The sequence below is a fragment of the Protopterus annectens genome, chromosome 2.part2 (assembly GCF_019279795.1).
Source record: "Protopterus annectens isolate FY-2018-M chromosome 2.part2, PAN1.0, whole genome shotgun sequence".
NCBI lineage: Eukaryota > Metazoa > Chordata > Ceratodontiformes > Protopteridae > Protopterus > Protopterus annectens.
Window position 1 is genome coordinate 497402 of NC_056730.1, and position 25774 is coordinate 523175.

General features: G+C 38.2%; 1 protein-coding gene across 1 annotated transcript in view; it reads left to right on the top strand.

The window, feature by feature from the left end:
• Window positions 1-25774, top strand: part of LOC122796058 (3-hydroxy-3-methylglutaryl-CoA lyase, cytoplasmic-like) — a 616655-nt gene that overhangs the window by 423750 nt on the left and 167131 nt on the right. The gene's annotated exons all lie outside the window — the stretch shown is intronic.

Consider the following 25774-nt stretch of genomic DNA (forward strand, 5'->3'; position numbering starts at 1 on the left):
GATCTTAAAAATGAGTGAGTAAGGACAATCCATACTTTGGATGGTCGCTGACAATTCAGGTAGTATGTTGACATTACTTATCCTTTGTTATACTTACCACAGCAAAGCAATTCCAGACAGGGTCAAGGCCCACTGTATTAGGACATTAGCCCCATCTAAGGCTTTATGGAAATGGCTGGATTTTAGAAGTATTCCAGAAGTATCAACTTGATCGTCTAGACATACTTTCACAAGTCATTACAAGCTTGATTGCTTCTCTAGGTCTAGGTCAGGCTTTGCTATGACCATTCTCCAGGGACCCTTGGACTGTTCCCCTTCTACCTCCTAAAATGTGTAAGCTATGATAATATATACCCATGTAACTTAGGCTACTGCAGCAGTGATTGATACAAAGAATACAGTACAGTTGTGTAAGTAAATTCACCGTAATGCTAGATGTTGGAATGAACACTGCTGCAGTAGCCATTTCCTTGTTCCACCCCCGCCCTCTTGTTTTTTGGTGTATTGTTTATGCCAGGGTATGGACTTTTATTGTTTGTTTGTCCTAGCATTGCCCTTTCAAGGCTCACCGTCCATTGCTCTGTTGGCATGAAAGCTTTGAATGCCTTGACACCCAAATGTATCTTTTTAATCAAGTCAGCTTCAGGTGATTCACGGTTTGGGTATATGGACGATGCCCTGAAGCTTTGGAAACTGTCTAGATGTTATATTCCATGCAAGCTATAACCATGTAGTTTAGGATACTGCAGCAGTGATATATGAGCATCTACTGTTGTGTGAAGTTTATTTATAAAATTGTACTTTCTGTAGACTTGCAAATAATACTAGTGAAGCTAACAGGCATATAATGCCCATGGTCATTAAGAAGACCACAGCTGCCATTCTCTACTCTTCATGGACATAATCAGTTGATATACTTTGTATAAGACTAATGGAGGGGTTTTGCTAAGTGGACTTTACACTACTCAGCAAACATTCATGGATATTGTCAGGACTCAAGGAAATAGTATTTTTAATTTTAGAAAGTGCCAATGCCCTCTGACTGACCAACTTTGCAGATGATTGCAAACTAGCAGGAGTCATAGAATCTTCCCAAGGCACTGACATCCTACAGGAAGAACGAAAATAGACAAATGACTGGTGCCAAAGCCATGGCTTAAAGCTCAAAGCCAAGAAATGCATAATAGTACCCCTTGGGAAGTCAGCAACCTTAGGAAATTACCTCATCAATGACACACCCCTAAAAGTAAAACTAGTAGTCAGAGGTTCTAGTGTGCATATAGATAGCAACCTGGCTTTTGTCCAACAGGTGTCTAAGGTATTAAGGAAATCATTCTATGTTTTTTCAGCTTATAAGCTAGTGAATAGCATCTAGCTACAAGGCAGTCATTGTTACACTGTATTGGGCCCTCAACAGGCCCATTATTGAGTCCAATGCACCTTTCTGTATATACCTGACCAGTCACATGCAAAAAATGGAGTGTCCACAGAGGTTTCTCTCAAAAAGAATATAAGGAGTAAGCGGTGTGTCCTCTACAGATTGCCTCAAAGCCCTATCGCTATATTCTGCTTTTTACAGAACGTTGAGAGGCAATATACAACTGTTGTGCAAGGCATCCTTGGATCACTCTTTGATGGACCTTTTGCTTATCTGCAAAACTAATTGCATCAGAATTTCTCAGTCTAGGGATTTAAGCTTTGCTTATGACATAAATAGGACATATTGGAGGGACAGGTATGTATCAATGAGAGTTCCCCTTTTCTAGAAGAAGCTTATCATCCATGTAAAGCAGAGGCCTTCAGCAACTGTATTCATGAGAATCCTGGACTAGTGGATGAGAAATCGGGAACACACCCTAGGTTTTGAACCTATGTCTCTAATGGATAGAGGTAGCCTGTTTATCTTGCCTTTACTTATATATACATCATAAAATAACTTCTAAGGCACTTAAACTTGTGTGATACTATTGGGGTCATTGCCTAGGCTTATAAAGGCCCTGTTGGTCATTAACATGTATGCATCTGTAAAACTATAAACCTATAAGGACTTTTTATAAGCCGGTGGGCATTACTTCGCTATAGGATAGTCAGTGATGTGCTAGAGTGGCACTGGTCTTTCCTCAGCTTTAAGTACGTCCTTACTTTAGCCTTACAGCTATAAATTGCAAAGACGCCTTAAATAACTTTTTTGGCGCCAAGAAACCATTCAAACATCTAAAGTCATAACTACACTCTATTACAGCTGTCAAACGAACCTAATACATTCGTTCACTGCCCTTTAGTGCTCAAAATCCAAACTGGGCAGTTTAATCATGAATTCAACATGTCTAAGGCGTCTTTGCAATTTATATATTGTTCTAACAAAGCCCACATAGATGGGTGAAAGCGCTCACCATTTATTCTGTTTTTAGTTTTATTTACCAGTATAACAATAAAATCGTTTTATCCGTGGATGTGACTGTTGGATTCGTTTTCTACAAATATCAATCCTGTGGTGAACGGGCACTTATTAGGGATGCCGTGGCTGTAAGGCTATTAGCATTTTTCATGTCCTTACTTTATACAATCAGCCTATGGCCTTACTGGATTTTTATAATTAAGTGGATCTGTTCCTTGACTGAAGGAATGTAACCTAAGAGTATGGCACATACTTTAATCAGAGTGTATGGGTACTTTTTGCACAATACTATAAGAAATAAATTTTAGTTGATAGTGAGAATTTGCAGTACTTAGAACTGAGAGGAGTTGCTTTTGTTGCAATGTAGTGTTAAACAGAATAAAATGAAGACAGGAAGCCATATTTAAGATGCCTTACCACTAGAGAGGGATATTTAGCTTTGCATAACAGATCTGTGTCATCTGTGTGCTAAAAGATATGTAGGAATATCACAATCAAAAAGCTGCTGTTTTCCCTCTAACTTTCCAGCACAACAGTTATTTTACCTGTCAAAACTGATCAACTGGTTTGATTTGAGGATCCTTTGGATGGCATATTCACTGAGGGATTTTCAGGAATTCTGCAGTACATGAGTCTCATTATGTAATTAAGGTCAGTTTGTGTCCGGCTTATTAGGGTGTTCTTACCTCATTTACAAATCTTCTCACAGCCTGTACATTATCAAGTAGATATCTAGCTACAAAATGCTTTTGATTCCAGTATTTGTTTATATTATTAATGTACATGTAACATCTTGAACTTTGGAAGACAAAAAATTTTATATTTAAGCATGAACATATGTTTTGATGATACATAATTATTTACATTTTAGCATGCATTTTCATACATCAGCAACTATACAGATTTTAAAGTTTATAAACACACATATTTCTCATGATATATTCGGTGGTGAAAGACATTTATTAATTATGGACTTTTACTTTAAGATCAATTTTACTCATCAGCTAATTGTGTATATAAGGAAGTGACATTTGGGTCATGTTATTCTGATGAAGTCCTTTTTACATTTTATATTGCTCTGTTTGTTTTTATTAAATTTGTTTTATTAATTTATTGTCATGTGGAATATTTTCAATATGAAGTAAGAAGTGTACCATATTTGCTGGTTTCCATTGTGTATGTTCTTTTTGTTATCTTATAAGAACTGCCAAAAAAGCAATTACTAGAAAATTGAAATTAAAGTTTAAACCAACTTTACTAGAAGTAGGGGAGATAGCAACATGGATAAAATAACTGGAACTTAGATCTTTAGAAAAGGGTAGGAGTAAATTAAATAAGAAAAAATGGGAAATGTTGGATCAATACATGCAGAGGAAGAACATGGTTTAAAAGAAGGCAGGATTTGAATGAGCTATGTAATGGCTGACTACCAATAACTGGATATGTTAAAAGTGATGCATAATGTTTGCAGCTGAGATTTTGTCACTGTGGTTTATTTTCATTTATATAAATGTAACATGGCCTATATCACACATGATAATTTAATAAAGATGTTTCTTGTTTAAAAAAAGAAATCACAAAACAGAAAAGTGTAACTAGAATTTATAAATACAGTGCAACAGGCAAAATAAAGAAAATAGAATAATAAAGAAGACAGAAATCTACAGATGACAAAAAGCAAAAGGATGACATAATGACTTGGTCTCATCAGAATTAGATAGAATCTTAGCACCGCTAATCTGCTAAAGATGTCTTTAGAAACAAGTGCCTTCTTTCCAACTCATTCACAACATCATTATCTTTTTATGAAAACACCTAGCTTCCCTACAACCTCAGAAGATGGCACCGATGGTTATGTTGGCCTTCAAATGTTTACACAACTATCAACACACATTATATGATATCCTGCAGCCCTTTGTAAAAATAGAACATTGTTGCTTCTAGGACCTCATTAAATCTATTTACTGTGTGCCTTACCAGACCTTCTACTGACTACAAACATGCCGATTCCCAGTTGTGCAGGGCTTTGGTAGCAATCATTTTTATGATGTGCTGTAGTGTCTAACAGCACCAAGTCAAAGATTCCGGTACTGTTTCAGTCATTTTCATCAGTTTAAGGACAAGTATTGTTAGTTCTCACTAAACAGACCAACAAACAAACAAATAATAATAGAAAGATTATTACTGGTGTCTTTAGACTAGAAATAAATAACTTTCTGTCAAAAAATGCAAGAGTCTAGGAAGTTTAAAAAAATGTCCAACACTCTTTCATAGACTTCTGCTTTAGAACACAACTTTAACCAACAAACAATGTTGCCTGCTGTAAAGAAAGCACACGGTAATCTAAACCTAAATATATGTATATATATATATATATATATATATATATATATATATATATATATATATATATATGTATATGGATCAAGGACATTTCACCGAAACTCAAATAACCGAACACAAATCACCAAAAGCACAATTCACCAAAACACATTTCACCAAAATTTTTATGTGGCCTTGTCCCCACTGTAGTCTGACTCTGGAGTTAGCATATATAGTGTGGGGGGTATATTTTAGGTGGATTCCATACACTAGATCGAATTTTCACTAATTCGAAATAGTGCATGGAATGTTCACTGCAGTGAAAGTGCACTTAATCAAAAGTGCACTTACGCAAAGTTCAGTACAACGAACGGGTGTTGTACTAAACTTCTGTGCAGTACTCATGGACCTTAGGGTTAGGGCATGGGTCATAGTAAGGGGATAGCCCATAGGGCTATTCCCTTACCATGACCTGTGCCCTAACCCTAAGGTCCATGATGACTGCAGTGCAGTGAAGGGCATAGCAATGTCCTCCACTATGGTGCAATAGTCACGAACCTTAGGGTTAGGGCATGGGTTAGGGTAAGGGGATAGCTTTACTAACTATCCCCTTACCCTAACCCGTGCCCTAACCCTAAGGTCCATGACTATCGCACCATAGTGGAGGACATAGCTTGTTTTTTATGTCCTCCACTGTGCTGCAGTGCTCTTGGTGAAGTGAACCTACGCAAAAGTTCACTTTCGTTAAAGTGAACTTTCACATAAGTGAGGCTTCCTATTACAAGTTTGAAGTAGTGAACTTTCGTTCTTGTAATAGGAATCCATTTTAAGTATATATCATGTTTAGATAAGAGTAATATATTGCAATAGCAATTATGCATGTATATAGTTCAAAACATTTAAAATATGTGGGGGGCGGTGCCCCCCACACAACCCCTACTATATATACTAACTCCAGGGTCACACTACAGTGGGGACAAGGCCATATACAACTTTCGGTGAAATGTGTTTCTGTGATTTGTGCTTTCGGTGAATTGAGCTTTCAGTGAAAAGTGCACACTAATTTGACTTTCGGTGAAATGTGCTTTGGGTGAAATGTCATAGATCCATATATCTATATGGGCCAGAAAGGAAAAATAATACAACTGATCATACAAAATAATGTAAAACAATTTATACACAGAAATTTAGTTTTGCATTTTCTGTATAGCACAAAATTGAAACTTCATTTATGAGCAGAAAATTTTGGATTTTCAGGTAGACATATAGTTCATTACTAACAGAGCAAAACAGCTTATAGTTCTATTTCAATGAGGTGTTTGAATAAATATGGAAAGAGCTAAAGTAGTAATAGGCCAATAGATAGAATACATAATTGTATCTTACTTTAAATGTGTAAACAGCAAACGGAACCAACAGTGCAACCACAACTAATAATCAAAAAAGCACTGTGTAGAGAAAAGCGATGCACCGGACAGCTCAGGATTATTATCAAATAACAGTTTAATATGAATTCTACCTTTCGTTTCAGCCAATCATTCAAGGCTAGTGATTGGTATGTATTCTCCTTAAAAGTGGCTGGTGCACCAATCTCCCTTCTACGCCTCTCGTTCCTGTCGCTGGCAGTCCCATCATTGTTCCTGTTAGAAAAGATATTTGGAGAACCATCCACCCTATTTAGCGGGTCCAAGGGACTGGAACAAGACTGTAACATTGGTCTATTCCCACTCGAATGCCTCTGGGGAAACATAGCTCCTTGATTTCCTGGAATCGAGGCTGAAATGTTGTGACGTACCAAGGAATCGCACAACGGAGTGAGTAAAGCAACCAGCTGGCTAAGCTGACCAATAAGTGTCGAAACCTCCTTCTCCTTCGGTGGATGTTCATCCCTGCCTACCGGGGAAACGCTCTCCTCTCGATCCATATGAAACTAGTAAACAGCAAACGGAACCAACAGTGCAACCACAACTAATAATCAAAAAAGCACTGTGTAGAGAAAAGCGATGCACCGGACAGCTCAGGATTATTATCAAATAACAGTTTAATATGAATTCTACCTTTCGTTTCAGCCAATCATTCAAGGCTAGCGATTGGTATGTATTCTCCTTGAAAGTAGCTGGTGCACCAATCTCCCTTCTATGCCTCTCGTTCCTGTTGCTGGCAGTCCCATCATTGTTCCTGTTAGAAAAGATATTTGGAGAACCATCTGCCCAGGGCAGGGGAAGGAGGTTTCGACACTTATTGGTCAGCTTAGCCAGCTGGTTGCTTTACTCACTCCGTTGTGCAATTCCTTGGTACGTCACAACGTTTCAGCCTCGATTCCAGGAAATCAAGAAGCTATGTTTCCCCAGAGGCATTCGAATGGGAATAGACCAATGTTACAGTCTTGTTCCAGTCCCTTGGACCCGCTAAATAGGGTGGATGGTTCTCCAAATATCTTTTCTAACAGGAACAATGATGGGATGCCAGCGACAGGAACGAGAGGCGTAGAAGGGAGATTGGTGCACCAGCCACTTTTAAGGAGAATATATACCAATCGCTAGCCTTGAATGATTGGCTGAAAGGAAAGGCAGAATTCATATTCAACTGTTATTTGATAATAATCCTGAGCTGTCCGGTGCATCGCTTTTCTCTACACAGTGCTTTTTTGATTATTACTTTAAATGTGCTTTCTAATCCTATCATTTGCCAGCCCTATGATGAAAATATTCTTTTTTGTTAAAAATATAGAGACAAAACTGATTTTTAAATAAACCGTGGTTATTCTTATTGCGTACAAGCAAATGATATTAAGGAAATCATCATCATCAGCCTCCTTTTTCTCCATTTTCTACATGGGGTAGGGGTATCATGTTAACTGCTGCCATCTCTCTCGGTTTAGTGCCACACTCCTGCCTTCTTCGATACTCATGCCTGAATCTCACAGATCATGTTTCACACAATCCATCCACCTTTTTGCTGGACGTACTCGTTTCCTCTTACATTTTTCCTCTCCATCCCAAATCTTCTTCACCAGATTGTCTTCGGCTTTTCTGCATGTCTGAACCACTGTAATCTGGTATTTTTGAATTTTTTCTGTAGTTAGAGGTACTTTGGCTTCTCCTCTCATGTCCTCATCTCGTTATCTGTGCCCCAGTGTGCATCCTACCACCCTTCTCAGGTACTTCATTTCCATGACCTCTGCCTTCGTCATCTGCTCGGCCTTTACTGCTCAGGTGTCTGTACCATACAGTAGTACTGGTCTCACCATGGTCTTGTACACCTTACTTTTTAGCTTCTTTGTCATTCTTCTATCATTCACTACTTCTAAGACTCTATGCCAGTTGGCTGCAGCCCCTCTGATTCTAGCTTTGACCTCTTTATTCAGACTTCCCTTCTCCTCAACCACCCCTCACAGATACCTGAAGCTATTTACCTGTGCCACTATCTTCCCTTCTATGTTAATTCTCAGCTTTTTCCTGATTTCCCAAATTTGCTGCCATTACCACTTTCTTATCTGTGCTTAGTTTCATCACATGTGTCTTCAGAAAATATTGATTACAAATTGGAACGCATTAAATGAAATTTGGATTAATGGGGTATTGATGCTTTTTCTTTTGCTTTGTAAGTGTATTTTAAAATAAGCTGTACTGCTCTTTGGATCCCTTTCCCCTCATCCATGGTATAAACTTCTCCATATATCTGAGATTCTCACCTGGATTGTGTACTTCCATTGTTGAGTTGACCAACTGTGGACATTTTAAAGAGCCTTCCATATGTACTATATGAGATCAGAGCTATATCTACCTTGAAATGAGTTGGATTGCCATGTATTGGAAGTCTAACATACCATTCATCATTTGGGTATAACTGCTTATGCACAGAGCCTCAAACACAGTGTCATTTGGATTTTTGTCTGTTTTAGCCTTTGTTGCTAATTCTTTTGATAACAGCAAAATGTCACATTTAAAGAAATGACTCATTACGCTGATGGTTGAATTTTTTATACTCTTCCTGCTTGCATTCATTATTTTCACTTTCACTTGCACTTTTACACTGGCCTGCATCATGCTTTCTACTCATTTTATCACAACCTTTACTTAATTTTCCTCACAACCCTCACCACTGTGATATATACACTTTGCTTTTAATATGCCCAAACTGTTAAGTAATTTGTACAGCTGTCAGTAACATAACGTTTGTCTATAACTGTTTCCTTTATAAAATTAATGGTCTGCTATGCCTATAGCAGCTATTTGCCCTCTTTGCCTGCCTTTAGTACCACCAAACTCAAAATATTCTGCCATCTTCTGCGGTTGTATCTCAAATGCTTTTACCAGAGTCCATTGCATTCTGAGCACATGTATGAAACCATATGTTTTCATGTATTGCATTACTTTTAGGCAAGAGGTACCTCCCTGGAGTGTATGAAGAGAGATGCTGGTATGAGCCTCGCATTAAGCAGCATATTATTATCATCGCCGAAGATGATGCCACAAAGAAACATGATTGATTTCAACATCTGACTGCCATTCTGGTGTCATTCAAAAGGGATCCAATATTTTTCAGCGTAGGAGGACATGGTTAAAAGATGATGTTGCTTTGCCAAGGAAGAGCTGCACCTTTCCTCTCTAGACTTTCAAATACTAGGTAACACTTTATTCATCCCCACAGTACCTTTTTAGCAATGCCAAATTGACAAAGCTATTAACATTGAAACCACGAACTGTACACGAACCAAACACCACCACAAAGAACCTCAGAAGGAAAGACAAGACGAGATCCACAATATATTGATTAAGCGCTTTCGTTTTTAATAAAAACTTCCTCAGAATACCATACCAAACAGATACAAAACTTTACAAAACTGACTCATTTTATACCAGACCCATTCATATCAATGACATCATAATTGAAAAATTGAAAAATGAGTTAATGAATTAACCCTTTGGTTACATCAAATGAACCCATAATTTTATAAAACATTTAAAAACATATATTTTATGTTCTGATTAGGATAAAAAATGAAAAAAATAACATAACATATGAAAAAAATAACAAATATAGTATAATAACTATTTACTTTTGCCATTAATATCCTTCCATTTTAAGCCTAAGAACAGAACTAATAGAAATGCTTGTGTTTAATCCTGGAAACTGTGCTGCATTAGTTCTTAGCTGCCATCTAAGTTCTCTGCATTCCAAATAGTCATTAAGGGGACCCTCTCTGTCTCCCAAAATAACCTGATCGAGCACTGAAAATCTAAACGTGTGCCCTATATTGCTCTTAATATGGCTAGCCAATACATTTTTCATGTCCTCCTTTTTGATGTCATAAAGGTGTTGGTACATCCTGCTCCTAAGTGCATTGATTGTCTTGCCAATATAGAAACAGGGACACTGGGTACACATCCCTATGTACACAACACCCTTACTGCTACAAGTAAATTTCCTCTTGTAGGTGTATTTCCCATCGTTGAGTGTTCTTATTTCTGTCCCTTCCAAGATACACTTACATTGTGAGCAAAACCCACATTTGAACATGCCCCTAACCTCAGGACACCCTTCTTGTACTCTTTCCAACATATTTTTTATAGTTGTATCTTTTTTATAAACTATGTTGGGACCAATTCCTACAATGTCCAAATGTTCTTGATTAGTACCAAACAGGTTCCAATTGTGTTCTATTATGTTACTGATGTTTATGAACTGTTGATTGTATTTAAAGATTCCAGCTCTTTTAAATGTGTTGTTTTCCCTTCTGTAATCACCTAAGAAGGAGACATCACACCCTTTTCTTAGTAAAGGGACAAAGATCCCTTGTTTTCTTTTGTTTGTAACCTCTTTCAAAATGTTGTTAATAAACCTTAATGGATACCCTCTATTTGTTAACATTCCCTTTAACGTGTGTACTTGATCTAAACATTCTTGGTGATCAGAAATCATCCTGGCCAACCTCACTCCCTGTCCTTTCACCAGTGCCTTCATCTGACGAAGTGGATGGAAACTGGTGAAATGCAGAAGTGAGTTGGAATATGTAGGTTTTCTGAAAATGGTAGTCTCAAAACAATTGTTAAGGTTGTTTTTGTAAATAGTAATGTCCAAATAATCAATCTTTTCATTTGATATAGTATGTGAAAATTCCAAAAAAGTTGTACTTTCTTTTATAAATCCCAAAAATTCATTTAATAATTCCAGACTTCCATCCCATAAAATGATGATGTCATCAAGGTAATGCCCATAATATTTCCAGTGTTTCTCATAGGGGCTACCCATAATGAATTCCGTCTCCCAAAATGCTAAAACTATGTTAGCAAAGATGGATACGCAAGTGGCCCCCATGGCTACCCCTTTTCTTTGTTTAAATAATTGTCCCTCAAATACAATTATATTAGTATCCAGAATAACTTCCATAAGACTTCTAAGGGTAAGAATCCTGTCATGCCTCATTTCGGTGAACCGACATAAGTATGAATAAAACCAGTCAATACCAATTTCATGGGGGATGACGGAAAACAAATCCTTGACATCTATGGTTACAAAAATAAGACTGTGTTTATACATATTTTTGTTAATCTTTTTTAATAAATCCCATGAGTCCTTAATGATCCAATTACAGTTGTTTAATGAATTTTTCAGTTGTGAATCTATAAATTTAGCTATAAAGTACGTTTTAGATGCTTTTGCATCAACTATAGGTCTAAGGGGGGGGGTTGTTTACATCTTTATGTAGCTTTGGTATACCAAAAGTAGTGGCAATCTTGGGAGATTTAACTTCCATAAAGGATCATTCATCTAATGTAATTTGTCTGTTCAGAAGAAGTTCTTCCAATAAGATGTCCACTTTCCTAAAAAGAATGTTTTTCTCATTAATACTGATCTGACCTTACTTATGTCGGTTCACCGAAATGAGGCATGACAGGATTCTTACCCTTAGAAGTCTTATGGAAGTTATTCTGGATACTAATATAATTGTATTTGAGGGACAATTATTTAAACAAAGAAAAGGGGTAGCCATGGGGGCCACTTGCGTACCCATCTTTGCTAACATAGTTTTAGCATTTTGGGAGACGGAATTCATTATGGGTAGCCCCTATGAGAAACACTGGAAATATTATGGGCATTACCTTGATGACATCATCATTTTATGGGATGGAAGTCTGGAATTATTAAATGAATTTTTGGGATTTATAAAAGAAAGTACAACTTTTTTGGAATTTTCACATACTATATCAAATGAAAAGATTGATTATTTGGACATTACTATTTACAAAAACAACCTTAACAATTGTTTTGAGACTACCATTTTCAGAAAACCTACATATTCCAACTCACTTCTGCATTTCACCAGTTTCCATCCACTTCGTCAGATGAAGGCACTGGTGAAAGGACAGGGAGTGAGGTTGGCCAGGATGATTTCTGATCACCAAGAATGTTTAGATCAAATACACACGTTAAAGGGAATGTTAACAAATAGAGGGTATCCATTAAGGTTTATTAACAACATTGTGAAAGAGGTTACAAGCAAAAGAAAACAAGGGATCTTTGTCCCTTTACTAGGAAAAGGGTGTGATGTCTCCTTCTTAGGTGATTACAGAAGGGAAAACAACACATTTAAAAGTGCTGGCATCTTTAAATACAACCAACAGTTCATAAACATCAGTAACATAATAGAACACAATTGGAACCTGTTTGGTACTAATCAGGAACAATTGGACATTGTAGGAATTGGTCCTAACATAGTTTACAAAAAAGATACAACTATAAAAAATATGTTGGAAAGAGTACAAGAAGGGTGTCCTGAGGTTAGGGGCATGTTTAGATGTGGGTTTTGCTCACAATGTAAGTGTATCTTGGAAGGGACGGAAATAAGAATACCCAACTATGGGAAATACACCTACAAGAAGAAATTTACTTGTAGCAGTAAGGGTGTTGTGTACATAGGGATGTGTACCCAGTGTCCCTGTTTCAATAAATGTACTTGTAGCAGTAAGGGTGTTGTATACATAGGGATGTGTACCCAGTGTCCCTGTTTCTATAAATGTACTTGTAGCAGTAAGGGTGTTGTATACATAGCGATGTGTACCCAGTGTCCCTGTTTCTATAAATGTACTTGTAGCAGTAAGGGTGTTGTATACATAGCGATGTGTACCCAGTGTCCCTGTTTCTATAAATGTACTTGTAGCAGTAAGGGTGTTGTATACATAGGGATGTGTACCCAGTGTCCCTGTTTCTATAAATGTACTTGTAGCAGTAAGGGTGTTGTATACATAGGGATGTGTACCCAGTGTCCCTGTTTCTATAAATGTACTTGTAGCAGTAAGGGTGTTGTATACATAGGGATGTGTACCCAGTGTCCCTGTTTCTATAAATGTACTTGTAGCAGTAAGGGTGTTGTGTACATAGGGATGTGTACCCAGTGTCCCTGTTTCTATAAATGTACTTGTAGCAGTAAGGGTGTTGTATACATAGGGATGTGTACCCAGTGTCCCTGTTTCTATAAATGTACTTGTAGCAGTAAGGGTGTTGTATACATAGGGATGTGTACCCAGTGTCCCTGTTTCTATAAATGTACTTGTAGCAGTAAGGGTGTTGTATACATAGGGATGTGTACCCAGTGTCCCTGTTTCTATAAATGTACTTGTAGCAGTAAGGGTGTTGTATACATAGGGATGTGTACCCAGTGTCCCTGTTTCTATAAATGTACTTGTAGCAGTAAGGGTGTTGTATACATAGGGATGTGTACCCAGTGTCCCTGTTTCTATAAATGTACTTGTAGCAGTAAGGGTGTTGTATACATAGGGATGTGTACCCAGTGTCCCTGTTTCTATAAATGTACTTGTAGCAGTAAGGGTGTTGTATACATAGGGATGTGTACCCAGTGTCCCTGTTTCTATAAATGTACTTGTAGCAGTAAGGGTGTTGTATACATAGGGATGTGTACCCAGTGTCCCTGTTTCTATAAATGTACTTGTAGCAGTAAGGGTGTTGTATACATAGGGATGTGTACCCAGTGTCCCTGTTTCTATAAATGTACTTGTAGCAGTAAGGGTGTTGTATACATAGGGATGTGTACCCAGTGTCCCTGTTTCTATAAATGTACTTGTAGCAGTAAGGGTGTTGTATACATAGGGATGTGTACCCAGTGTCCCTGTTTCTATAAATGTACTTGTAGCAGTAAGGGTGTTGTATACATAGGGATGTGTACCCAGTGTCCCTGTTTCTATAAATGTACTTGTAGCAGTAAGGGTGTTGTATACATAGGGATGTGTACCCAGTGTCCCTGTTTCTATAAATGTACTTGTAGCAGTAAGGGTGTTGTATACATAGGGATGTGTACCCAGTGTCCCTGTTTCTATAAATGTACTTGTAGCAGTAAGGGTGTTGTATACATAGGGATGTGTACCCAGTGTCCCTGTTTCTATAAATGTACTTGTAGCAGTAAGGGTGTTGTATACATAGGATGTGTACCCAGTGTCCCTGTTTCTATAAATGTACTTGTAGCAGTAAGGGTGTTGTATACATAGGGATGTGTACCCAGTGTCCCTGTTTCTATAAATGTACTTGTAGCAGTAAGGGTGTTGTATACATAGCGATGTGTACCCAGTGTCCCTGTTTCTATAAATGTACTTGTAGCAGTAAGGGTGTTGTATACATAGCGATGTGTACCCAGTGTCCCTGTTTCTATAAATGTACTTGTAGCAGTAAGGGTGTTGTATACATAGGGATGTGTACCCAGTGTCCCTGTTTCTATAAATGTACTTGTAGCAGTAAGGGTGTTGTATACATAGGGATGTGTACCCAGTGTCCCTGTTTCTATAAATGTACTTGTAGCAGTAAGGGTGTTGTATACATAGGGATGTGTACCCAGTGTCCCTGTTTCTATAAATGTACTTGTAGCAGTAAGGGTGTTGTATACATAGGGATGTGTACCCAGTGTCCCTGTTTCTATAAATGTACTTGTAGCAGTAAGGGTGTTGTATACATAGCGATGTGTACCCAGTGTCCCTGTTTCTATAAATGTACTTGTAGCAGTAAGGGTGTTGTATACATAGGGATGTGTACCCAGTGTCCCTGTTTCTATAAATGTACTTGTAGCAGTAAGGGTGTTGTATACATAGGGATGTGTACCCAGTGTCCCTGTTTCTATAAATGTACTTGTAGCAGTAAGGGTGTTGTATACATAGGGATGTGTACCCAGTGTCCCTGTTTCTATAAATGTACTTGTAGCAGTAAGGGTGTTGTATACATAGGGATGTGTACCCAGTGTCCCTGTTTCTATAAATGTACTTGTAGCAGTAAGGGTGTTGTATACATAGGGATGTGTACCCAGTGTCCCTGTTTCTATAAATGTACTTGTAGCAGTAAGGGTGTTGTATACATAGGGATGTGTACCCAGTGTCCCTGTTTCTATAAATGTACTTGTAGCAGTAAGGGTGTTGTATACATAGGGATGTGTACCCAGTGTCCCTGTTTCTATAAATGTACTTGTAGCAGTAAGGGTGTTGTATACATAGGATGTGTACCCAGTGTCCCTGTTTCTATAAATGTACTTGTAGCAGTAAGGGTGTTGTATACATAGGGATGTGTACCCAGTGTCCCTGTTTCTATAAATGTACTTGTAGCAGTAAGGGTGTTGTATACATAGGGATGTGTACCCAGTGTCCCTGTTTCTATAAATGTACTTGTAGCAGTAAGGGTGTTGTATACATAGGGATGTGTACCCAGTGTCCCTGTTTCTATAAATGTACTTGTAGCAGTAAGGGTGTTGTATACATAGGGATGTGTACCCAGTGTCCCTGTTTCTATAAATGTACTTGTAGCAGTAAGGGTGTTGTATACATAGGGATGTGTACCCAGTGTCCCTGTTTCTATAAATGTACTTGTAGCAGTAAGGGTGTTGTATACATAGGGATGTGTACCCAGTGTCCCTGTTTCTATAAATGTACTTGTAGCAGTAAGGGTGTTGTATACATAGGGATGTGTACCCAGTGTCCCTGTTTCTATAAATGTACTTGTAGCAGTAAGGGTGTTGTATACATAGGGATGTGTACCCAGTGTCCCTGTTTCTATAAATGTACTTGTAGCAGTAAGGGTGTTGTATACATAGGGATGTGTACCCAGTGTCCCTGTTTCTATAAATGTACTTGTAGCAGTAAGGGTGTTGTATACATAGGGATGTGTACCCAGTGTCCCTGTTTCTATAAATGTACTTGTAGCAGTAAGGGTGTTGTATACATAGGGATGTGTACCCAGTGTCCCTGTTTCTATAAATGTACTTGTAGCAGTAAGGGTGTTGTATACATAGGGATGTGTACCCAGTGTCCCTGTTTCTATAAATGTACTTGTAGCAGTAAGGGTGTTGTATACATAGGGATGTGTACCCAGTGTCCCTGTTTCTATAAATGTACTTGTAGCAGTAAGGGTGTTGTATACATAGGGATGTGTACCCAGTGTCCCTGTTTCTATAAATGTACTTGTAGCAGTAAGGGTGTTGTATACATAGGGATGTGTACCCAGTGTCCCTGTTTCTATAAATGTACTTGTAGCAGTAAGGGTGTTGTATACATAGGGATGTGTACCCAGTGTCCCTGTTTCTATAAATGTACTTGTAGCAGTAAGGGTGTTGTATACATAGGGATGTGTACCCAGTGTCCCTGTTTCTATAAATGTACTTGTAGCAGTAAGGGTGTTGTATACATAGGGATGTGTACCCAGTGTCCCTGTTTCTATAAATGTACTTGTAGCAGTAAGGGTGTTGTATACATAGGGATGTGTACCCAGTGTCCCTGTTTCTATAAATGTACTTGTAGCAGTAAGGGTGTTGTATACATAGGGATGTGTACCCAGTGTCCCTGTTTCTATAAATGTACTTGTAGCAGTAAGGGTGTTGTATACATAGCGATGTGTACCCAGTGTCCCTGTTTCTATAAATGTACTTGTAGCAGTAAGGGTGTTGTATACATAGGGATGTGTACCCAGTGTCCCTGTTTCTATAAATGTACTTGTAGCAGTAAGGGTGTTGTATACATAGGGATGTGTACCCAGTGTCCCTGTTTCTATAAATGTACTTGTAGCAGTAAGGGTGTTGTATACATAGGGATGTGTACCCAGTGTCCCTGTTTCTATAAATGTACTTGTAGCAGTAAGGGTGTTGTATACATAGGGATGTGTACCCAGTGTCCCTGTTTCTATAAATGTACTTGTAGCAGTAAGGGTGTTGTATACATAGGGATGTGTACCCAGTGTCCCTGTTTCTATAAATGTACTTGTAGCAGTAAGGGTGTTGTATACATAGGGATGTGTACCCAGTGTCCCTGTTTCTATAAATGTACTTGTAGCAGTAAGGGTGTTGTATACATAGGGATGTGTACCCAGTGTCCCTGTTTCTATAAATGTACTTGTAGCAGTAAGGGTGTTGTATACATAGGGATGTGTACCCAGTGTCCCTGTTTCTATAAATGTACTTGTAGCAGTAAGGGTGTTGTATACATAGGGATGTGTACCCAGTGTCCCTGTTTCTATAAATGTACTTGTAGCAGTAAGGGTGTTGTATACATAGGGATGTGTACCCAGTGTCCCTGTTTCTATAAATGTACTTGTAGCAGTAAGGGTGTTGTATACATAGGGATGTGTACCCAGTGTCCCTGTTTCTATAAATGTACTTGTAGCAGTAAGGGTGTTGTATACATAGGGATGTGTACCCAGTGTCCCTGTTTCTATAAATGTACTTGTAGCAGTAAGGGTGTTGTATACATAGGGATGTGTACCCAGTGTCCCTGTTTCTATAAATGTACTTGTAGCAGTAAGGGTGTTGTATACATAGGGATGTGTACCCAGTGTCCCTGTTTCTATAAATGTACTTGTAGCAGTAAGGGTGTTGTATACATAGGGATGTGTACCCAGTGTCCCTGTTTCTATAAATGTACTTGTAGCAGTAAGGGTGTTGTATACATAGGGATGTGTACCCAGTGTCCCTGTTTCTATAAATGTACTTGTAGCAGTAAGGGTGTTGTATACATAGGGATGTGTACCCAGTGTCCCTGTTTCTATAAATGTACTTGTAGCAGTAAGGGTGTTGTATACATAGGGATGTGTACCCAGTGTCCCTGTTTCTATAAATGTACTTGTAGCAGTAAGGGTGTTGTATACATAGGGATGTGTACCCAGTGTCCCTGTTTCTATAAATGTACTTGTAGCAGTAAGGGTGTTGTATACATAGGGATGTGTACCCAGTGTCCCTGTTTCTATAAATGTACTTGTAGCAGTAAGGGTGTTGTATACATAGGGATGTGTACCCAGTGTCCCTGTTTCTATAAATGTACTTGTAGCAGTAAGGGTGTTGTATACATAGCGATGTGTACCCAGTGTCCCTGTTTCTATAAATGTACTTGTAGCAGTAAGGGTGTTGTATACATAGGGATGTGTACCCAGTGTCCCTGTTTCTATAAATGTACTTGTAGCAGTAAGGGTGTTGTATACATAGCGATGTGTACCCAGTGTCCCTGTTTCTATAAATGTACTTGTAGCAGTAAGGGTGTTGTATACATAGCGATGTGTACCCAGTGTCCCTGTTTCTATAAATGTACTTGTAGCAGTAAGGGTGTTGTATACATAGCGATGTGTACCCAGTGTCCCTGTTTCTATAAATGTACTTGTAGCAGTAAGGGTGTTGTATACATAGGGATGTGTACCCAGTGTACCTGTTTCTATAAATGTACTTGTAGCAGTAAGGGTGTTGTATACATAGCGATGTGTACCCAGTGTCCCTGTTTCTATAAATGTACTTGTAGCAGTAAGGGTGTTGTATACATAGCGATGTGTACCCAGTGTCCCTGTTTCTATAAATGTACTTGTAGCAGTAAGGGTGTTGTATACATAGGGATGTGTACCCAGTGTCCCTGTTTCTACATTGGCAAGACAATCAATGCCCTTAGGAGCAGGATGTACCAACACCTTTATGACATCAAAAAGGAGGACATGAAAAATGTATTGGCTAGCCATATTAAGAGCAATACAGGGCACACATTTAGATTTTCAGTGCTCGATCAGGTTACTTTGGGAGACAGAGGGGGTCCCCTTAATGACTATTTGGAATGCAGAGAACTTAGATGGCAGCTAAGAACTAATGCAGCACAGTTTCCAGGATTAAACACAAGCATTTCTATTAGTTCTGTTCTTAGGCTTAAAATGGAAGGATATTAATGGCAAAAGTAAATAGTTATTATACTATATTTGTTATTTTTTTCATATGTTATGTTATTTTTTTCATTTTTTATCCTAATCAGAACATAAAATATATGTTTTTAAATGTTTTATAAAATTATGGGTTCATTTGATGTAACCAAAGGGTTAATTCATTAACTCATTTTTCAATTTTTCAATTATGATGTCATTGATATGAATGGGTCTGGTATAAAATGAGTCAGTTTTGTAAAGTTTTGTATCTGTTTGGTATGGTATTCTGAGGAAGTTTTTATTAAAAACGAAAGCGCTTAATCAATATATTGTGGATCTCGTCTTGTCTTTCCTTCTAAAGCTATTAACATAATAAAATCAGCTCAGCTCAACCTCAAGCTGTTACTGCTCAATGCAGGAGGCTAAATAAAAAACTGCACTCCTTCCAAGCCCTCCTCACACTTCAGAACACAGACATCTGTGCAGTTAAGGAGATATAGTAGCCCAGCAGTGCAAGGTTTCAGTGCCTTTCACACTTTTCGATGGCTAAATGCAAAGGTGTTTCAATATACATCATTAACAAGTATACCTCCGGGGTAATTAAACAGGATGATGTCCTGGAGTTCCTCCATGTACAGATCACCATAGACAAAATCCTGTATCATATCCTAACCAGCTACAGGTTCCATGTCCCAAGAGGCTCACAATTCATATTTGGACCTACTGGTGACACTTAACATTTAACCTCACATCCTACTTAATAAACAATTTAATTATACCTCTATAGACCAGGAATCCTCTATGGCCTCATATCTCTAGGCACAAAGATTCCTGGACTTAATAAATGCAAATTCCCTTGACCAAATAATGAATACACCTGTTAGAGGTTCCAACATACTAGACATGCTCATAAATATGGGAGGATGCTGTACACCCCCAGTGGCTTGTCCTCCCTGGTAAGGTCTAACAATAAAGCTGTCTCATTCAAAATCTCATTAAAACCAGCAACAGTTAGGAACTATTCCAAGGCAAACCTTTTATTAAGTGATAGTTTGTCATCAAAATTCAATGCCCCTCCAAACTCAGAAAACACAGTAACTTATGCTGAAATTCTCTCAGAAACTCTGTACAGCCATGACAATGGCTGCAGAGAGGCTGCTGTACCTACTAGGTGTTAGCAAGGGACTATACCCAGAAACAAACTGCCCTGGTATCCTCTCAAATTAAAAAGAATATACAGCAAAAGGAAAAGGATTATGGAAAAAAGAAGAAAGGGTAATTACCATAAAGATAAAAACTATATCATCAAATTAAATAGGCAACTGATTAGGTCAAGCAAAGCCATCTCTGAGGTTAAGATAGACTTCCAGGTGAAATATAGCTATAAGGCCTTCTGATGCTATGTCAGAAACCTCAAGGGCACCACAGAGTATGCTGAACTGGTGGTAAATGGTGCCACATTCACTGAACTTGGAGATATAGCAAACTTGTTAGCTGACAAATTAATTTCCAACTTTACTCCCTTCCGCCATACCATTCCCCAAAAATTACCCTCAAACATAACCCCTCCAATTGTAACTAGGAATCATGTATCGGCTGCACTCACTAAAGCCAAGAACATGGATTCAACAGGTCCCAATAACATCCAAGGTTGCCTATTGAACAGCCTAAAATACAACTTAGCAGGTCCTCTGATGTCAATATTTAACTGTAGTCTTAAAACAGGCTTTGTACACCATCAATTGAGGACTACAACAGTCATCCCCCTTTATAACAGACGACCTTCAACATGTCCTGAAAACTACAGACCCATTAGTCTGATTAGTCTTATTTGCAAAGTTATGGAAATAATCATCATGGAAAATATCAACAAGGACATAGAAGACCTCCAGACACTGGATCCTTCAAAGTCTGCCTTTGCCAAAGAAAGGTCATACTTATTGAATCTGAAGGACTTATTTGAAAAGGTCACTATGGCAATGGATGAGGGGAAATGGTGCATACTCCCTACCTAGAGCTGGCTAAAGCATTTGATACAATACTCCACTCTGGCATTGTCAACAATCTTAAGGAACTAGGTGTAAACCACTTTATAACATGCTGGATAGCTACCTGGCTCACTGATAGAACCCAGGAGGTCAGAAGTGGTGAGGCCACCTCCCCAAAGAGGCTGATTAAAACTGGAGTCCCCCAGGGCTTTGTGGTAGGCCCAGTCCTCTTTGGTATCTACTTCTCAGATGTGAAAGTCAATGTCAAATGCCTCTGTCTAACCAAGTTTGCAAGATGATTGCAAACTGGGAGTAATCACTGAATACCCCAAGATAACAGTACCTTTCAGGAAGGTCTAACATAGACAGTTGCTTGGTTCCAAAGCCATGGCTTAAAACTTAATACCAATAAATGCATTATAGTACCTTTTGGAAAGTTTGCCACCCTGAGTAACTACATCATCAGTAAAACACCCATAAACGTTGATTTACTAATTAGGAATCTGGGAATTCTTGTATACAGTAACCAAGCCTTTGACCCATATGTGCCCAAGGTAGTAAGAATATCCTTCCATGTTGCTCAGCTTATAAGCAAGGTCATGGCATCTAGGTCTAGAGAAGTCATCATACCACTGTACTCAGTCCTCATCAGAAACATTATGGAGTATAATGTTCCTTTGATATGCACCTGACCTGGCACATGCAGCAACTGGAACATCCGCAAAGATTCCTTATAAAGAGAATACAGGGAGTAAACACAATGTCTAATGCTGATTGCCTGAAAGCCCTGTGTCTTTACTTAGTATCTACAGACTTCTGACAGGTGATCTTTGCCTTGCATACAAGGCATCCCAGGACCCTGTTTTAATCAACTTTCTGCACATCTACAAAACAAACAACATCAGAACTACTGGATTAAAAGACATAAATGTTGCTTGCAACTTAATTAGGGCATGTTGGAGAGATAGAGCTGTTTCTCCAAGAATTCCCATTCTCTGGAACAGACTTCCCATCCATGTGATCCCCAACCCTATTTAAGCTCAACTTGGATCATTGGATGGGTAATTGCAAACTACCCCCTGGTCTGTCACTTAAATCTCTAATGGTCAGAGATGGTCAGTAAATCACCTCCTATATAAATCAAATGTGTGGGTCACATTTGGGTTGCACAGCTAGGTTTATAAGGGTATTAGTGGTCATTAGACTAGAATACATGTATTAACCTGTGAACTAACCTTGCTATCACAACCTCAGATGTAAAGCATTACACTTCATAATGAAGACAGCACCAGAGACAGACTCCACAACTTTTCTCATAACATAAAATGGAGTTTTCCTGAATATTAACATCCTCCTCCTTCTCCAACTTTGTTGTCATTTTTGTGTGCAAACTTTTGCTTCCATATTGACCATGCTAATGGTCAGATAGATGCCAAATGACTTTTGATGATTGAATTTTATCACTTTTAATATTATTTTTGTTATACCTTCTTTTTCACTGGCCACCGACTCCATAAAGACAATACCATGTCAAAATGTCAGTAAAATTACTTGCAAGCCTTCATGTGGCCGTATTGCACAGTTTTTATTTATTTATTTATTTATTTATTTATTTATTTGACATTTGTTAACTGGATTGATCCAATTGAGCCAAATGCCCATTTTCAGTATATACCTGAGGAGGAAAGCTCCAATCTACATACAAACATACAATAAAAATACAGTGACATAAAGGTCCAGAATACATTCCCATAACCCAAGGAGACAAGTTCAAGTCTACATAAAAAAGCACCATAGCTTAATAGTTACATGGAAAATTCACATTACAGTAATATAAAATGTAATAAAAGGTAAAATAAATTATATAACAAAAGTATTACCAGGAAAAAGACATAACCGTGGTATAACAGTAGTGAAGGTATAATTTTGAGGCTATAGGTTCTCTATGTATGATGGAAAAGTGTAAAAAAAGCGCTATATTACATGTCAGATAGTAAAGGAGAGAAAATGAGGCATAGGAGTAAGAGAAATAGAAGGCAATAATTCTAATAGATTTGAAAAGGAGTGAGACAAATAGATGGGAGGTAGAAACTACAAAAATGTCAAGTGGGAGCTTGGCATGGGCAGGACCACGTGTTTAGGAGCTAGTATTTTAACTCTCTTTTAAACTGGTACTGTTGAGAGACATTTCTTATGTCAGGGGGGAGTGTGTTCCAAGCATGTGCTACAGAATACTTGTAAAGGGATTTTACAATGTTCTTTTTGGGTTTATAGATGTCAAGAAGATGTCTGTCAGTTAAGCAGAGATATCGGAGGGGGATCTAGTAATATACAAGGTTGGAGAGGCTAGGGCAGGAGGAGGAATTGTAGACAACAGAATGTGTCATCTGTAATCGATGAAGTAGTAGTTGATGGGGAAATTCAGGACACTGAAGCTTCTTTAGAGTGAGAAAGTGGCGAGAGTTGTAAGGATGGTTTGTTGCGAATCTGGCTATTTTGTTTTATGTTTGGTCAAGTTTGGGCAATGAAGTAAACTTGCTCAGTGCGTGGACTTCAGAACACAGCAGAAATCACCCAAAAAATATCAGTAACCACTATAATTTATTTTTATGTAATAAAATTTGAAAGAGATAGCTTGTGGTGACACCTTGTGGGGATGGGCAGCTACAAAAGAATGTTCTTGTAATATGCATATCTAGCAAAGTTTAGTAGAGTAGGAAGTCAGAGCAGAAAATCTACTTATTTCTAAGGAAAGAATACATATGTAGTAGTGGTATTTAAGGTGGGAAGCTATTACAGGGACTAACAAAGAGGGACGATAGAGCAGAACATGGTGCAGAATAAAAGAGAAAAAGGCAAGAGAGTGAGGGAAGCAGAGAGCAGAAACCAGAGCAGAGTAAATGGAAAAAGGCAAGATAGATATTGGAGCAAACAGAAATCTGTAAGTGATGGTAGCAAGTATCAGTGTCTCAGCACTGTGCAAAAGAAAAAGACAGTTTAGGGGAAGGGCAAGAGTTTAGAACCTTGGTGATGTACAGTGGACGCTATAATTCAAAGATATAAATAATATATAACATACATGAAATGCAATTGAGCAGTGAGGATGCCCAGCTTTTTAACTCTGGTGGGGAGGAACTGCACAGAGAACCTCAATGTGTCAGCATCCAGTATTTCAGTGGTATGTAGAAGGGAGTTAGTGAAGTAGGTCACGTCCTAAAGCAGAAAAAAACAGGATAGTATGAGGAGGAAAAAAATATCAAAATAGGAAGTAAAACAGAAATCCTTAGTTAAGAGAGAATATAACTCCAAACAAAAAGAGAAGGAATAAAAGCTGAATACATCATATAACATTCACAAAAATTGTTTCATCAGCTAATTCAACAAATGAAAAGGCAAACTAAAGCAGTTGAATTTACAGAAACTATGAAGCTGAAGTACAATGAACACTCAGTTCTGTGTGTATACACTAAATATGCAGTTCGATACAAGCCTAGAGAAAGTAACAAAAAACCTTCTCAGCATTGACTATCTATACCCCCCCACCCCACCCAGTGACCATTTGACAAATAAGGCAACAATCTAAGAGCAAAAAATAAGTATGCTACTATGTACCATTACAGAAAACTTAGCAACATGGATGACCTGGTACCATTACATAATGCAGTCACAGAAACAGAGCAATTCAACAATACTTGTAGCAGTTTGTGTTTGGTTCATACACCTTACAATAATCTAGTATTTCACAAATCAATGCTATAGTAGACAAACAACTAAAAATAATAGTAATATGCACAAGATGAGAAGAGCACCGTTAAAGCTAATATACAGATACCAGTGGCACTCAGTCAATGCTAGGCAGTAGGTTCTGTTGATTTTATGTTTCACAGAGATACTGTAGTTTATATAAAGTGAAAAATGGCAGATAAAAACAATGAATTATTAACAGTTTGTGCAGTGCAGATGAAATGAAAGAGTCGTTACATGCAGTAACCACTGACTGCACCGCGCATCACCTGAGGGTTGTAAAGGTAAGGAGAATGAGAAAAGGAAATGGTGCAGGATGCCAACAACTTGTTGAATTGAGCAAAGGATTATAGGAGACACAGCAGCCTAAAGAAAGGATGGAATGAGGAAGAGTACTGTGAGATATAGTTAACAAAAATGAAAGAAATCTTGTGAGTGAGCGGACTTCAAGAGACAACAGAAATCACACATAAAAACTATCAGTAAGCACTATTCTTTGTTATTTTTATGTAGAACAAATTGAGAGAAACAGGTTGTGGTGAGGAGCTTATGGGGAGGGACAGCTACAAAAGAACATTCTTATAATAGTAGTAGTGGTCTTTAAGATAGATGGGAAGCTATTACAGGGACTAATAGAGAGGGATGAGAGAGCAGAAAATGGTGCAGAATAAAAGTAAAAAGGGCAAGAGAGTGGAGGATCAGACAGCAGAAAACAGAGCAGAATAAAAGTAAAAAGGCAAGATAGAAATTTGAGTAAACAGAAATCTGTAAGTGATGGTAGCAAGGATCATCCTTACAGCACTGTGTAAAAGAGAAAGACAGTTTAGAGGGAAGTATACGAAATTAGAACCTTGGTGATGTGCAGTGGAAGTTAGGGCATAATATTCCCATAATTCAAAGATGTAAACAATAAATAACATCCATGAAATATAATTCAGTAGTGACGATGCCCAGCTTTTTAACTCTGGTGGGGAGGTAGTTCACAGAGGTCTTCAGTGTGTCAGCATCCATTTTTTCAATGTTATTTGGAAGGAAGTTAGTGAAGGAGGCCACGTTGTGAAATGTAATTCAGTAGTGAGGATGCCCAGCTTTTTAACTCTCATAAGGCTGAACAGTTTATTAGGCTTGCCCTTGTTTCATTGGCAATTTCATTTTAGTTTGATCC